The sequence below is a fragment of the Solanum verrucosum genome, unplaced genomic scaffold, assembly GCF_900185275.1.
Source record: "Solanum verrucosum unplaced genomic scaffold, falcon-dt-bn FXZP01000235.1, whole genome shotgun sequence".
NCBI lineage: Eukaryota > Viridiplantae > Streptophyta > Magnoliopsida > Solanales > Solanaceae > Solanum > Solanum verrucosum.
In genome coordinates, this window is record NW_026019948.1 from 2775690 (window position 1) to 2791227 (window position 15538).

A 15538-nucleotide genomic window follows, 5' to 3' on the forward strand; every position below is an offset into this window, starting at 1 on the left:
ATTCATCATCACTAGATCCAAGTACCGCATTAATCCAAGCTTCTTGTTTGGAACTTAACTTTGGCAAATTATCATTTCTCCTTTCGGCGTTGACCCAATCTCTAAATAAAACTGATATTTCCAAACTGTCTTCCGCCAATGAATGTCTATGATCGCCAAGTTGAAACCTTGCCTCACTAAAAGCAGCCTCTGATGCAACTGATGAAGCTTGAATAGCTAGAACATCACGAACCATTTTGCTTAAAATTGGAAATGCAACGCTCCGCCTCCTCCACCATGCTAATAAATCTTCATTGCCATCTTCGTCTTCCACTGTTTCTAAAGATTGATTAAGATATTCTTCAAAATCATCACGGTTAGTAGAATTAAGACCAAGAAAATCTCGCATATAACTTGAAATTCGAGCTTTACTCTGAGGATTAGAAGTTTGACCAACTTCTTGAATATTTCCTGTAGTTCTATATTTTTCATACAAAACTTTTGCTTCTACTTTTATGCTACACTTACACATTTGACTAGTTGGATTTATTTCCGGTGAAATTTCTAAGGTATCATAAAAAGTGTCAACAAGTCCCTGCACACCTTGTAATTTATAGTCAGGATGAAGTAAAGTAGCAGTTAAAAAAATTTGAGGAATAGGCAAAAAATATTTTTAAAATTTTTCAATCATACCTTCAATTGCAACTCTAAAATTTTCAATATTTTTGTATTTAGAAAATTGAATTGAAATAGCACAAATATTTATTAATACTGATGAAATAGTAGGATAATAAATTCCAGAAAACATGGTTGTTGCATCATAAAAAAGTCTTAAAAATTCTAATAGTTCATTACTTTCTTCCCAATCTTCTTCACAAATTTTGTCTAATGGGTCAGCATTATGAGCATTAAACACCATTTGTATGGGTCCTCTATATTCGTAAGCAACTGAAAGCATTTCGTAAAAAGAATTCCACCTTGTTTTAATATGTCTTGGAATTTTTCTTGGTGGCAAATCACATAGTACACAACGCTCATTAAATTCCCTAATTCTAGCAACTCTATTAGCATAAAAAATCCAGGCAACAACATATTCAATTTTCATACAACCACATTCAAATAATGAAATACCATCTTGTACAACTAAATTTAATACATGTGCAACACATCTAACATGAAAAGAATTATCATCAATTGGACATAATCTAGTTTTTAACATACTAGCAGCGTTTACATTATTAGATGCATTATCTAATGCGACAGACATTACTTTATCTATAAGCATGTAATAATCTATAACACTTAAAATATTTGAAGCTAAATATGCACCAGTTTTTTTCTCTACACATTCTTTATAACTTAAGATTCTTTTTTGCAAATTCCAGTTATGATCAATCCAATGTGCTGTAACAGTTAAATAATCACGTCCATTAACACTACGACCCATGTCCGAAGTTATAGACACTTTACAATCTAATATGCTAAACACACAACGAAGATATTGACAATGTTTACCTTGATATACAAAAAATTCAGATTTAACAGTATTTCTTGAAAAACCTCTATAATTAGGATTATAAGTTTGTTGAATATATTCAATAAAACCGGGATGTGAAGGAAAACTATAAGGTAAACCACAAACAGAAACCATTTTAGCTAAATTTTCACGATCTCTTTCCTTATTATATTTACGTTGTGTTAGTGGACCACCGGGGTTAGAAGGATCTAATGTTCCTTGAACCATGTTAGAAGCCCCTACCGATTCATTAACATTAATATCAAAATCATTAACTGGAATTCCTTTTTTTCTATCGGCTAATGATTTAGCTTCTTTATATTGAATCGGCACACAAGATAACAAATGTCTATTTAAGCCCCCCGTCCCACCTTGACCTCCACCTTGTTTATGTTTAAAAGGTTGCTTACATTTATTACAAATAGCAATAGAATTTTCTTTATCTAAAGTCATAAATTGCCACACAACAGAAGTTTTAGGGCGTTGATACTTCACCTTCTCCCTTGTAGGAGGTATAAGGGGTGGGCGTCCAGAATTTTGCTCCGTTGAATTTGTAGTTTCATTTGGAACATTTGTCACCGGACTAGTAGGTGTATCTTCTAATTCATCTTCTCCCGAACCAACTTCTACTTCTTCACCTGAATTTTCATCAAGATAAGGATTAATATCACCATAAATTTGTTGTAAAAGTTCATGATCGAGTTGAGCATTTGAATCAATATCATAAGAAGTATCATCAACATAAGTAGAATCATTTGTATTAAATCTAACTCTAGAAGTACCACCACATTTACTCTTATTTTTTTCCTTACTACTTTTTTTAGTAAAATTAAATAATCTACTAATGCCACTTGGTTCCTTCTCTTTTCCTTTACCGGTATCGTTTTTGTTAGAACTCATATTTAATTATATGTAAAGTATAATATAAAAATAATAATAACACAAAAATTAATGACGAAAAATAAAATATAAATATTATGAAACGAATGTACCAAACGTCTGCGTTAATAGCAGACGTTATAACCGATTCTTGAAGCTTGTAGTTTGTTGTAACTTGTAACTTGTAACTTGTAATTTGGAACTCCAATATTTGATAGCAAATATAATATGAAAACTTAGATATATATATTATGATATATAATATGAAAACTTAGAATTGAAATATATGTATTATGAATTTATGATATAATATGAGACTTAAATGAAATAAAATATTGAGATTTGAGACTTAAGATTGAGAGTTGAGACTTGAAAGAATATAAAAAATAGATGAGAGAATATATAATTTTGTAAGAAATAATAAGGGATAGAGGGGTATTTCTAATATTAAAAGTGGGTTAAAGTGTATTTATAATAACTTGAGGGTTTAAAGTAAATTATTAAAAGTAGGGGTGGTAGGGGGTGTTGGTTGGGGGAAAAAACTGCCAAAATATCCGTTGGGGGGCCCACTAGCCGTTGCCCAACGGATAGAATTTTAAAAAAAAAAAAAAAAAAAAAAATTGTTAGGGGATCCCCCGAACCGGCCGGTTCATCCGGGCCGGGACCGGGCCGGGTCGACCGGGACCAACGGGTGAACCGGACCGGTACCGGTCCCCTATCCCGAAAGCCCCCATCCCGCCATCTTCAAACGGGACCGGGTCCGGCGAGCCGGTTCTCGGACCAGTCGCGGGCCGGGGCGGGCCGACCCGGTCCCCCTGCCACCCCTAAATTCTCCACCTTTACACTTTGATGTTTTTATTGTTTAGTTATTTATTAACCAGTTTAGCTATATGAATATAACAACGTCAAACATGAAATGAATATTTTTTTTTATTGGACATCATTTCAAAAAGAAAGGCACAATCTTTCCAAGATAATCGGAGGAACAAAAAAATAAAATATAAAAGACTTGATTCACAATTAAATTTTAGAAAAATGACATAATAAGATGAATATGTCCACTAAAGAAAAACTAAATGAAAAACATTCATAAATACATAAAGAATTTTATCTTTGTCATGTCTAATTGAGTTTCTTAAAATGTCATCTAAGCCCAAATTAACTTATGCGAAACACCAAGGATAGGAAATAATATAAATTTAAACACTTCTAACATTTAAATAAAATAAATAGAAAATTTATGATTGCAATAGTTAATGCACTCTTAATTAGTAGTACCTTTCTTTTTCTTAATTTGTAATAACTTTTGTGTTTCTAATTAAGCTGTATTTAAAGAAATTCATTAAAGAGTACTATTTGAGTTTTTAAAATATGTTGACTGAACAAAATTAAAGGAAGAAAAATATTCTATCTATTTTTATTAGTTATCAACATTATTAAAATGATTGTCCCAAAATATTTATCATTAGCAAAATCAAATTAAAATTAATTTATTTTTTATTTTACCTTTAAAATTAATTATTTAATAAAATAATTATGACGGAAAAAAGGAAACAAAATGAAGATCATCATATATTAAGACTATAGTTGAAAATGAACCCTTGTATAAATTTGATTGCAAAATATTTAAAACAATTTCATATAAATAATAGGCTAAATAATATATTTTATTTATCTAAATTATCCAATATTTTATTTTTGTGCAAACCTTGTCAAAGTAAATGTTATAGTTAATCACAGTTAATATCATTGTATTTTTGCAACTAATTAACCACTATATTAATTACAATAATAATTTTGGTACCATATTTCATAATTAAACATAAACATACATGAAATTGATAAATTAAGAATTGAATGACATGAAACGAATGATAGAACAATATAAATAACAAAAAAAGACATACTAATAGAAAGAAAATAAGGTAAACAATACATACTTCTCCCAATTGATTTTTTTTGACAAATAACTTTGCAGTTTTCGTTAGATTCTTGAATTTTCAAAACAATAAAACCGACTTAAAATTCTAATTGCCACTAATATTGTTTTTCAAAAGGACAACATCAAAAATTGTTTTTCAACATAAATTTGACAAAAATATTTCAGTTGATTTTACTTTAATGACTATTTTAATTTTTGTTTCATTCTTTTTTTCTAACACAAATTTTTACTCTCAAAAATGACGAAAAGGAAAATGAAAGAAGAGGAAAATTTCATGAAATATTGATTCTCTTAATTTGTTAAACCTGATGTTAATAGAGAAAAAAAGAACAATAAAAAAAATCAATCACCTCTATTTCAAAATTATGCAACTATACATATAGTCAAGAAATCACTAAGAAAAGAGTAAAATGTTTACCGAATGCTGATAGTTGATCTCTTATTTTGTCAAACACCAGATGTTAGAAGAAGAAAAAAAGAACAATCAAGAAAATAAATCATTCATATTTCATATACATGCAAATAACATATAATTAAAAAAATCATATAAATAATAATCCACAAATTATCAAATCATAAGACTAAATATATAGTCAAGAAATCACTAAGAAAAAGAGGAAAAAGTTTACTGAATGTCGATAGATGATATCTTATTTTGCCAAACACATGATGTTAGAAAAAGAAAAAAAAAACAATCAAGAAAATTAATCACTTCTATTTTATAATCATGCAAATAACATATAATATAAAAGAAATCATATCAATAATACTCCACAAATTATCAAATTGTAAGACTCAAAATTCAAGCATTCAAAAGTAACTGTAGCAAGTAGGATGCTTGAAAGATATTCATCATTGGCTGTGAGTGAAGAAATAGCTATTTTAGCTATTTATCATTAATTTTCTTGTGTTAAATTTGCAGAGAAATAAAAACACAATAATTAGCTATTATTATTGATTGTTATGCCTCTTCATATTCTTCTTAAATTCTCCATTTAACTACCATATGTCACATTATATATAAATTAAATTATCTATTCTCTTCAATTACTTTCATCTCGACCCTTAGTCTTCATCCGTTTATTGTTACAATATTATATAGGGAATTTTAGTTTTAATTACTAAGGCAAATCAAAATGAATCAAATTAACGGAATGGTTTTAGAGAAAAATGAGACGGGGGAAGTTTTTTTAAAAGAAGAAAAAACCCATTAGGTCATAGAGTGGTGTTATATCACCTTATATATATATATATATATATATATATATATATATATATATATATATATATATATCTAACTTTCAATTACATATAGATAAAGATTAAAAGTAAAAACTTGAAAAGTGTAATTCATGGATAATTATTCATTGTAAAAAGTTAAATAATAAAGAGAAAAATATTTAAAATATGTTGTCATTTTATAATTAAAATTAGATTAAAAAAAGAGAGAATAAATAAATAAATTTATTAAGAGTAGAATTAGAGATGTGGAAGTTATGAATGATTAGTTGGCATGTGAGGAGTGTTTGTTGTAAATGTTTATCAATCAATTAAATATTTATTTGTAATAAATTAAGTAATTTACTTTTACTATAAAATGATTAATTTAAATAAGAAAAAAAGCCAAAAAAAAAAATGTAAATGGAGGTCATAGAGAGGTGGCACATCACCTAGTCTATGTTTCTCCTTTATATTATACATAGATATAGATAGATAGATAGATACGGAAAGCAGAGAAAGGGGAAAAATAAAAAGTTACATTAGATCAAATAGATTTGAATAAATATAAATAGACAAATCAAATTTCCTTTCTTATGCATCCAAAATATAACAAACATGAACTTGGGTATTTAATTATTACATAACTAGAAAAGAGAAAAAGCATCAGCACAATTTCCATCTATACAATTAAAAAACTCAAACAATCATAGCATAGTACTTGTTCAAACATTGTGCCATAGCTATTGTCTCTCTCTCTTTGATTTACTATATGACCTGATTCTCACAAGAGAAGAAAGTCCTTTAAGTAGATTGATTTCATAATGTTCTAACCAATATAATATTCGAAGTTCATATAGTGTAATAGAAAATTAGTAAGTTTTGAAAATTTTACATATTTTAAGAAAATTGTTAAAAATTGATTTTGTTGCTCAAAGGCATGAGATTAATTGAACCTAATAAAAAAAAAAGTCATTGATCAAGAATCTAGATTTTGAAATATAGTTATTTACAAATAAATTTGAAATTTAACAACTTTTTTTCAAATGGGGGGTAACCAAATATTGTGATTTGTGAGTGCCAATTTAACTAATTGTTTGTAAAGAAGAAACATTTAGAATTTTATTTTAAGAAGAAATTTAATTATCAAAAGAATAGTTAATGTGACTTTATTAATTTTATTTTAAATTATTCATATACGAATTATGAATATAATGAAAATCAACACCCATGTGCTTAGAGAAATCTAAAACATCGAATTACAAGATTTATATTATATTAATAAATGTAACATTGTCATAGAACATGTTGGCAAACCAAAATACTGCCCAACTCATAAAGAACCTCTCTTATAAGCCACTCTAACAACATTATTTTAAAATTTATCTTGGAGGACAAATGATCAAAAAAGTTTTCTTGTTAGTATAATAAATATTGTCTTTGTTCATCTCATCATGGTTCTCCTATCTGGGTTTGGAGCCACTAAAAAGAGGGTTTGAAGTAAAAAACAAACTCATGAAGGGGTTTAGGGTTGGGGTATAGTTTGTTAAATTTTTGACAGCGATTAAAAGGTCTTATTTTAGTCGAACTTAAATGATTAAAGCTGCTCAACAGTTTAACTAATGACGAATTTAAGATTTTAATTTGATGAGTTCGATTAGTCTTTAATGTTCTTAGCACTAAACTCATTTGACTTTTGAGGTTATGAATTAAAATTTAATTGCTGTTGAAAATTTTGCCATTTATTATAAAAATAATAATTATACTCCTAAAAAAATATTGAGTTTGGTGCTTTTGCACAAGTACTTGTATTTTATTGAGTTTTGCAAGGTGCGTAAATCAAAAATGAAAAAAAAAGTTTATATCATTAAATGTGATCATAAATGATAACTTCTTAATTCGCAATTTATTTGGTTTAGTGGTAAAATTAGTTAGAATATCTTTACCTATGTTGGTTTATTTAATTTCTCATGAAATATTAAAGTAGATTCAACAAAACAAAATAGCTGGATAAACATGATAACAATTAAATTTGGAAATAAGTACTGAAATAGTACTAGAATATCAAGATAATTTTAGGCAATTCATAAGTAAAGTTGCTCCTCGGAAAGAGAGTAAGAGGCTCTAACTATTTTATTTTTAATTTAACACTAAGATGATAACATTGGGATCTCATTGAAACCTTCTAGGGCAGCTTTACTCTTCACCAATCATTATTTTTGTATATTCGATATCATTTAGCAACTTTGCGTTCTGTCAAAAAAAAAAAAAGATAAAGAAAACACGTTCATCATATATAGGATATATGTTATACACATTGTTAACTTCAATATATATGTTGAGATGAAAACTAACTTCTTCAATTTGTTGGTCAACCTCCTTAGATAGCTTGTCTTCATCCAAAGTTAAACAAGTAGATAACTCCTCCTTTCAATCAACAATGTGTATTTCATGCAGAGCAATGAAAGCTGAAGCATATATATGTGCCTCCTTTTCTATTTCCTTGAATCTTCTAAAAAAAATAATTGTAAGCAACATAACAAAAAATCATGAAGAATGTAAAATAAATAGAATTTGACATAGAAATAGTTTAACCACACATAGAAAATATGTGTTTTGTAATTGTGAAAATAAGATGAATTATATTTTATAATATATACATAAAAATATCTTTTGATGCACGATTAATGGGTGTTATTAGTTAAGAGCGAGATGATGAGAGAAAATTAAAAAGAAACTCACTTGATAAGTGCCTCCAGACTCTCGAGTTCTCTAAAAATGGTAGGCAACATTAAAAAAAGTTCGTGAATATATATAATAAAATAAATAAGATTTTAACTTATATACACTAATAATGTAAAGAAAAACTCACTTGATGACAAGTTCTCTTTGTGAAGCCATTGAAACAAAAGAGAAAATTAAGAATCAAGATGGTGATATTGTTCTTATTTTTCATATGACTTGGTTCTCATAAGAGGAGAAAACCCTTTAAATAGATGAATTTCATAATGTCCTTACAAAAACTAATGATCAAAGTTCAAGAAAATGATAAGATATCATTCAATTAATAAATTTTAATTTTTTTGCATATCTCAGGAATATGGTAAATAAAAAGATTCTATTGCTTAATCGTCAAAGTTCAAGAAGAAAATGATAAGAAATCAGTCAACTTTGAAATTAATAAATTAATAAATTAATAAATATGGAAAAATTTGCATATCTCAAGAATATGGTAAAATAAATAATTTTGTTGTCCAAATGACATCATTTGACTAATTAAATCTAACCAAAAGAGTCATTAATATATATATATATATATATATATATATATATATATATACATCATTTGACTAATTAAATCTAACCAAAAGAGTCATTAATATATATAACTTCACATTTATGAATACTGTAAAAATGTGTACTCTTTTATTTATAAATGTATTTATTTGAAGGAAAAATTAGCTAAATACACATCTTATTTTATCTTAATCTCTAAAATTTCCTACCATTTAATTCCCCCCCCCCCCCCCCCCCAAAAAAAAAAATCCCCTCTCGAATACATCACCCCCCTCTCGAATACATCACCCCCCTCTCGCTTATACATCCTTCCCTCTTTGATACATCCCTCCACTATGTATTCGGATGTCTTATCCCTTCTCAGATACATCCATATTCCCTCTCTGATACATTCCTCCTCTCTAGGATACATCTCTCCCCTATGTATCTGGATGCCCTATCCCTTTCTTTGATACATCCATATCCCCTCTCCGATACATTCCTCCCCTCTCGGATACATCTCTACCCTATGTATCTGGATGCCTGCTGTTGTATCTGAAATTCATAAATTTTAAGGAATTTTTGTAATTTTAAAAAGAGTAGGAAAATGATGTAATTACTTATAGCACTATGAGATTTATGTAAATTATACTTATTTTAAGGGTAGTTTTGAAATATTGAAAAGTCTTTTCATATTTCATAAATTCAATGATAAATATATCACATAAATTGAGACAAAATAATTAATGTGCACACGCAATTATTAAATAAATTAGCGTATAAATTCTATTATTTAGAGAGAGCTCTCTGTCGCTAAATAAAATCCAATCAATGAATTCTAGCAATACCACTTCCTGCACGGTAATTTGAATAAAACGAATACTCGATGTTAAAGATGCAATATTTTTAAAAAAAATATTAGTTGGGTTTTGACATAAATTTCACTTGATATTTTTTTTATTGAAAATTTAAGCTTTGTAAGTGAATAAATTCTTCACTATATCAAGAATTCACTCTATCATATGGATAGAGGAAAAATAATCATATAAAGTTTTAAGCAAAAAATTGTAGTTTAAATAAAAATCGGTGATGTAAGTTAAACGAAAAAAAAATAAGAGACTAGACAACTCTCTCTAAATAAAGAATATTATACTTGTAATAAGAGGACTATTTAAAAGCTGGTAAATTAAGAACAACTATATATTTAAATGAAAACACATCAGAGAAGAAAAATAGTTAATTCAACGTTAAACACAAATTTGACTTTCCGTAAGAATGACAATTTAAGAAGAATTTAAAATTTGACAAGAATTAATTATTATTATTTATCGAGTATAATGTTAACTTAATTTATAGATATCATATATAGCCTTTGAGAAGAATTCAAATGAGGCAAATCAATCATGATTTGATGCGCTTATCTTTAGAACTAATGTACTTACAACCATTATGTAAAAAATAATCCAAGATACAATATGTATGAAAACACAAATCTTTGTGCAAATTAAAGTTTTTTCACTAATTGCTACTTGAGATTGGCTCTATGTATACACTTTTGATGGCTTATTGAGTCATACAACAAATATATTTCATAAAATCAAAAAACCAGAATCAACTATAAACTTCATCTCTAATTGCATTTAGCTAACATAATTTATCGATAATCTATTGCTAAATAGATTTTATTATTTATATACAAAATTTAAAAGTCTCTATATTTTATTTTATATATATGATGTACAAAATCTTCATTATTACAATTTTTTTGATGTGAAATAGAAACCTTTTTGAAGAGGACATTGCAATTAGAGAGAACAGTAAGAGTAAAAAAGCTATTGTATCTCTCTCTTTCTATTTGATTTGCTAAATGACCTGGTTCTCAAAAGAGAAGAAAGTCCTTTAAATATATTGATTTCATAATGTTTTTACCAATATAATTTCTACATATAGTAAAAAGTTAATTTTATTGCTCAAAGACATGAGATTAATTGAACCTAATAAAAAAAAGTTATTGATCAATAATCTAGATTTGATATATAGATATTTACAAATAAATTTAAAATTTAACAACTATTTTGAAAATGGGGGTAACCAAATATTGTGAACGCTAATTTAGCAATATGGTTTGGAGTCACTAAAAAGAGGCTTTGAAAATAATTTTTTTTTTAAAAAAACTTTAGAGGAAGGGGCTGAGGGTTGGGGGTATAGTTTGTTAAATTTGTGAAGGAGATTAAAAGTGTTTATTTCAATCAAACTTAAATAATCAAATTTTTGCTCAAAGATTACAACTAGTAACAGATTTATGATTTTAATTTGATTAGTTAGATTAATCTTTAATGTTTTCAGCACTAAACTCACATGCTTTTAAGGTTCTGAGTTAAAATTTAATTGTTATTGAAATTTTTGTCATTTCTTACATAAAAAATTATACTCAAAATAAAAATATTGAGTTTGGTATTATTTCGCAAGTAAAATATTTTACTGAATTTTGAGAGGTGCACGGAACTAAAAATGGAAAAAAATTTATACCATTAAATATAATGTGATAATTGATGATAACTTTTTAATTCATAATCCATTTGGTTTAGTGGTAAAATTAGTTAGAATATCTTTACGGATGTTGGTTTGTTTAATTTCTCATGAAATATTATAGAAGGTTCAACAAAACAAAATAGAATAAACATGATAACAATTAAATTTCGAAATAAGTAGTTAAATAACACTAGAATATCAAGATAATTTTAGGCAATTCATAAGTAAAGCTACTCCTCCAAAAGAGAGTAAGAGACTATAATTATTTTATTCTTATTGCAATCTCATTAAAAGCTTCTAGGACAAGTTTACTCTTCATCAATCATTATTTTTGTATATTTGATGACATTTAGCAACTCTTCGTTCTGCAAAAAAAAAAAAAAAAAGACAAAAGCAAACGTGTTCATCCTATATAGGATATATGTTATACATATTGTTAACTTTAATATATTTGATGAGATGAAAACTAACCTCTCCAATTTATTGGTCAACCTCCTTAGATAGCTTGTCTTCATCAAAAGTTAAGCAAGTAGATATACTCCCCCTTTCAACCAACAATGTGTATTTCATGCAAAGCAATGAATGTCGAGTCATATGTGCCTCCTTTTCTATTTCCTTGAATTTTCTAAAAAAAATAAAATAATAAGCAGCATAAGAAAAATTCATGAAGAATGTAAAATTAATTAATTTTGACATAGAAATAGTTTAACCACACATAAAAAATACGTGTTTTGTAATCGTGAAAATAAAATACATTATAATTTATAATATATACATAAAAATAACTTTTGATGCACAATTGATGGTGTTATTAGTTAAGAACGAGATGAGGAGAGAAAATTTAAAAAAAACTCACTTGATAAGTTCCTCATATCTCTCGACTTCTTTACAAATGGTAAGCAACATTAAAAAAATTTCATGAATGTATAAAGTAAATAAGATTTTAACTTATGTACACTAATAATGTAAAGAAAAACTCAGTTGATGACAAGTTCTTGTTGTGAACTAAAACCCCTTCTTGAAGAAGCAATTGAAACAAAAGAAAAAATTAAGAATCAAGATGGAGTTATTGTTCTTATTTTTCATATGACTTGGTTCTAATAAAAGGAGAAAGCCCTTTAAATTGATGAATTTCATAATGTTCTAACAAAAACTAATGGCCAAAGTTCAAGAAAATGATAAGATATCAGTCAACTATGAAACTAGTAAATTTTAATTTTTTTTGCATATGAATATGGTAAAAAAAAAAAGATTTTGTTGCTTAATAATCAAAGTTCAAGAAGAAAATGACAAGAAATCAGTCAACTATGAAATTAATAAATATGGATAAATTAGTCAACTGTGAAATTAATAAATTAATAGATATGAAAAAATTTGCATATCTCAAGAATATGGTAAAATAAATGATTTTGTTGTTCAAATGACATCATTTGACTAATTAAATCTAACCAAAAGAGTCATTAATCAAGAATATATATATATATATATATATATATATATATATATAACTACACATTTATGAATATTGTAAAAATGTGTACTCTTCTATTTAAAAATGTATTTATTTTAAGGAAAAACTACTTAAATACACATCTTATTTTATCTTAATCTTTAAATTTCTCTACCATTTATTTATTTTTCAAAAATCCTCTCTCGAATACATCACGCCCCTCTCGCTGATACATTCCTATCACCCTCTTGGATACATCCCTTCCCTCTCTGATACATCCCTCCCTTATGTATTCAGATGTCTTATCCCTTCGCTGATACATCCCTCTCCGATCTCTCTCGAATATATCCCTCCCTTATGTACCAGGGGTGTCCTATCCCCTCTCTGATACATCCGTATCCCCTCTCCGATACATCCATCCCCTCTCGGATACATTCCTCCCTTATGTATCTTGATGTCTGCTGATGTATCGAAATTCATAAAATCTAAGGAATTTTTGTAATTTTAAAAAGAGTAGGAAAATGATGTAATTACTCTTAGCACTATGAGATTTATGTAAATTATACTTATTTTAAGGGTAGTTTTGAAACATTGAAAAGTCTTTTCATATTTCATAAATTCAATGATAAATATATCACATAAATTGAGACATAATAATTAATTTGCACAAGCGATTATTAAATAAATTAGCTTATAAATTTTATTATTTAGAGAGAGTTCTCCATCACTTAATAAAATCCAATCAATGAATTCTAGCAATACCACTTCCTACACGGTAATTTGAATAAAATGAGTACTTGATATTTTTTAATTGAAAATTTTAGCTTTGTGAGTGAATCAATTCTTCACTATATCAAGAATGCACTCTATCATATGTCTATAGGAAAAATAATCATATAATTTTTAAGCAAAAAATTGTAGTTTAAATAAACATCGGTGATATTAGGTAAAAGAAAAAAAAATAAGAGACTACGGGTGTGTTTGGTATGAAGGAAAATATTTTTATAATTTTTAAGCAAAAAATTGTAGTTTAAATGAACATCGATGATACTAGGTAAAAGAAAAAAAAAATAAGAGACTACGGGTGTGTTTGGTATGAAGGAAAATATTTTTATAATTTTTAAGCAAAAAATTGTAGTTTAAATGAACATCAGTGATATTAGGTAAAAGAAAAAAAAATAAGAGACTAGGGGTGTGTTTGGTATGAAGGAAGACATTTTCCGAAAAATGTTTTTCAATTTTCTCATGTTTGGTTGGGTTAATTATTTTGGAAAATGTTTTCCAAATCAACTCATTTTCCTCAAATTTAAGGAAAATGACTTCCCTTCAAAACTTAAGGAAAACATTTTCCAAAACTCTCTTCCGACCCCCCCCCCCCCACCCACCCTACCAGCCCCAACCCTACCCTCCAAAAAAATTTAAGTTTATTTTTTTAAAAATATTTTCAAAATTTCATTTTTTTCACCCCTGCCCTTGACCCTCCCCCCCAACCAACCCCCCCATCCCAAAAAATATTAATTTAAGTTTGTTTTTAAAAAATATTTTCAACTTCAAAATTTCATTTTTTCACCCCTATCCTCGACCAGCCTCCCCTCTACCCACCCACTCCCCTACCAGCCCCCCACCCCAAATTTTTATTTTATTTAAGTTTGTTGTTAAAAAATATTTTTAACTTCAAAATTTCATTTAATCTATTGTGATGATACATCGTTTCTCTAACCGACAACCATCACGTAAGAGCTATTGTGATGATACATCATTTTGCCTCACACTACCAGGGCCGTCCTATACCTTGCCGAGGGTATAGAACCTGAACTACTAAGTGGATTCACTAGTCTATGCTAGAAAAACACTAAAGGAATCATCTAAAAAGTATGACCATTTTCTACCTATGATGGCTACATGGTTTATGGGGGCTGTGAGTTGTCTAAACTCTCTCCCATATCGGTGCTCAATACTACTCCCAAAAATATAATATTACTTCTTATGTTTAAAAACATACTTCTTTTTGTGATTTGAGATTAGTGCTCAAAACTTAGCTCAAAGGCTATCTTGGAAATCAAAGTTTCCTCGTTTGCTTCATTTAGAAAGCGATAACTCTTTTATGAAAACTACCCCGAAGGCTCTTTGGAAATCGAGGTTTCCTTTCTTGTTTAAATGTGAAAACATTTTAAACCCTTTGGGAATACATAGTTCCCATATACTTTTGAAGAAATGAACTTCAAACTTTACTCTTTAATCCTTACTCAACTTTAACTTTAAGTCTTAAAACAAAGTTAAAACATTTGGAAAAGACTTTTGGAAAACTCTAAGAGCTTCTCTTGACTTTGATCTTAACTTTCTTTGAATTGGATTATGGATTCAAGGTTAATGATATCATGTTTATGGATGATTTCATGATGTTTAGATGTACCTCAGAGTGTTGGAATGAACTATAAAACATAGGTCCATTGCTAAGGAACAAGTACTAAAAGGTGGGAAACGAATGGGGAGAACTGGCGTCCCTGGCGCTCTGAGAGGCGCGGGGAGCCAGCCCTCAAAGTTCAGAGAACATGTTGGGGCGTGCTGGCTGGTGCGGTGCCCCAAAGGTGAAAGTTCAGAGCCCCTTTTTGGGGTGCGTTGGCTGGCGCGACGCCCCACCCTTATCCCCATGTGTTTGACGACTTTTCTTTCTCATTTTTCATCTCTAAACCCTCTAAATTTCAATGGTTCTTTTCCCAAATACTTAGAATCATTTATACCCTCA

At 28.2% G+C, this 15538-nt stretch overlaps 1 protein-coding gene across 3 annotated transcripts in view; it reads left to right on the forward strand.

Moving 5' to 3' along the window:
• LOC125812740 (photosystem II reaction center W protein, chloroplastic-like) overlaps nt 1–15538 on the forward strand; it is a 428451-nt gene that overhangs the window by 176012 nt on the left and 236901 nt on the right. The window contains exon 1 of one of the 3 annotated variants that reach the window (XM_049492226.1): nt 10810–10821. The exons of the other annotated variants lie outside the window; for them this stretch is intronic. The gene's annotated coding sequence lies outside the window, so the exon portion shown is untranslated. Of the gene's footprint in view, nt 1–10809; nt 10822–15538 lie in introns of those variants that run through there. 3 annotated transcript variants of the gene reach the window in all.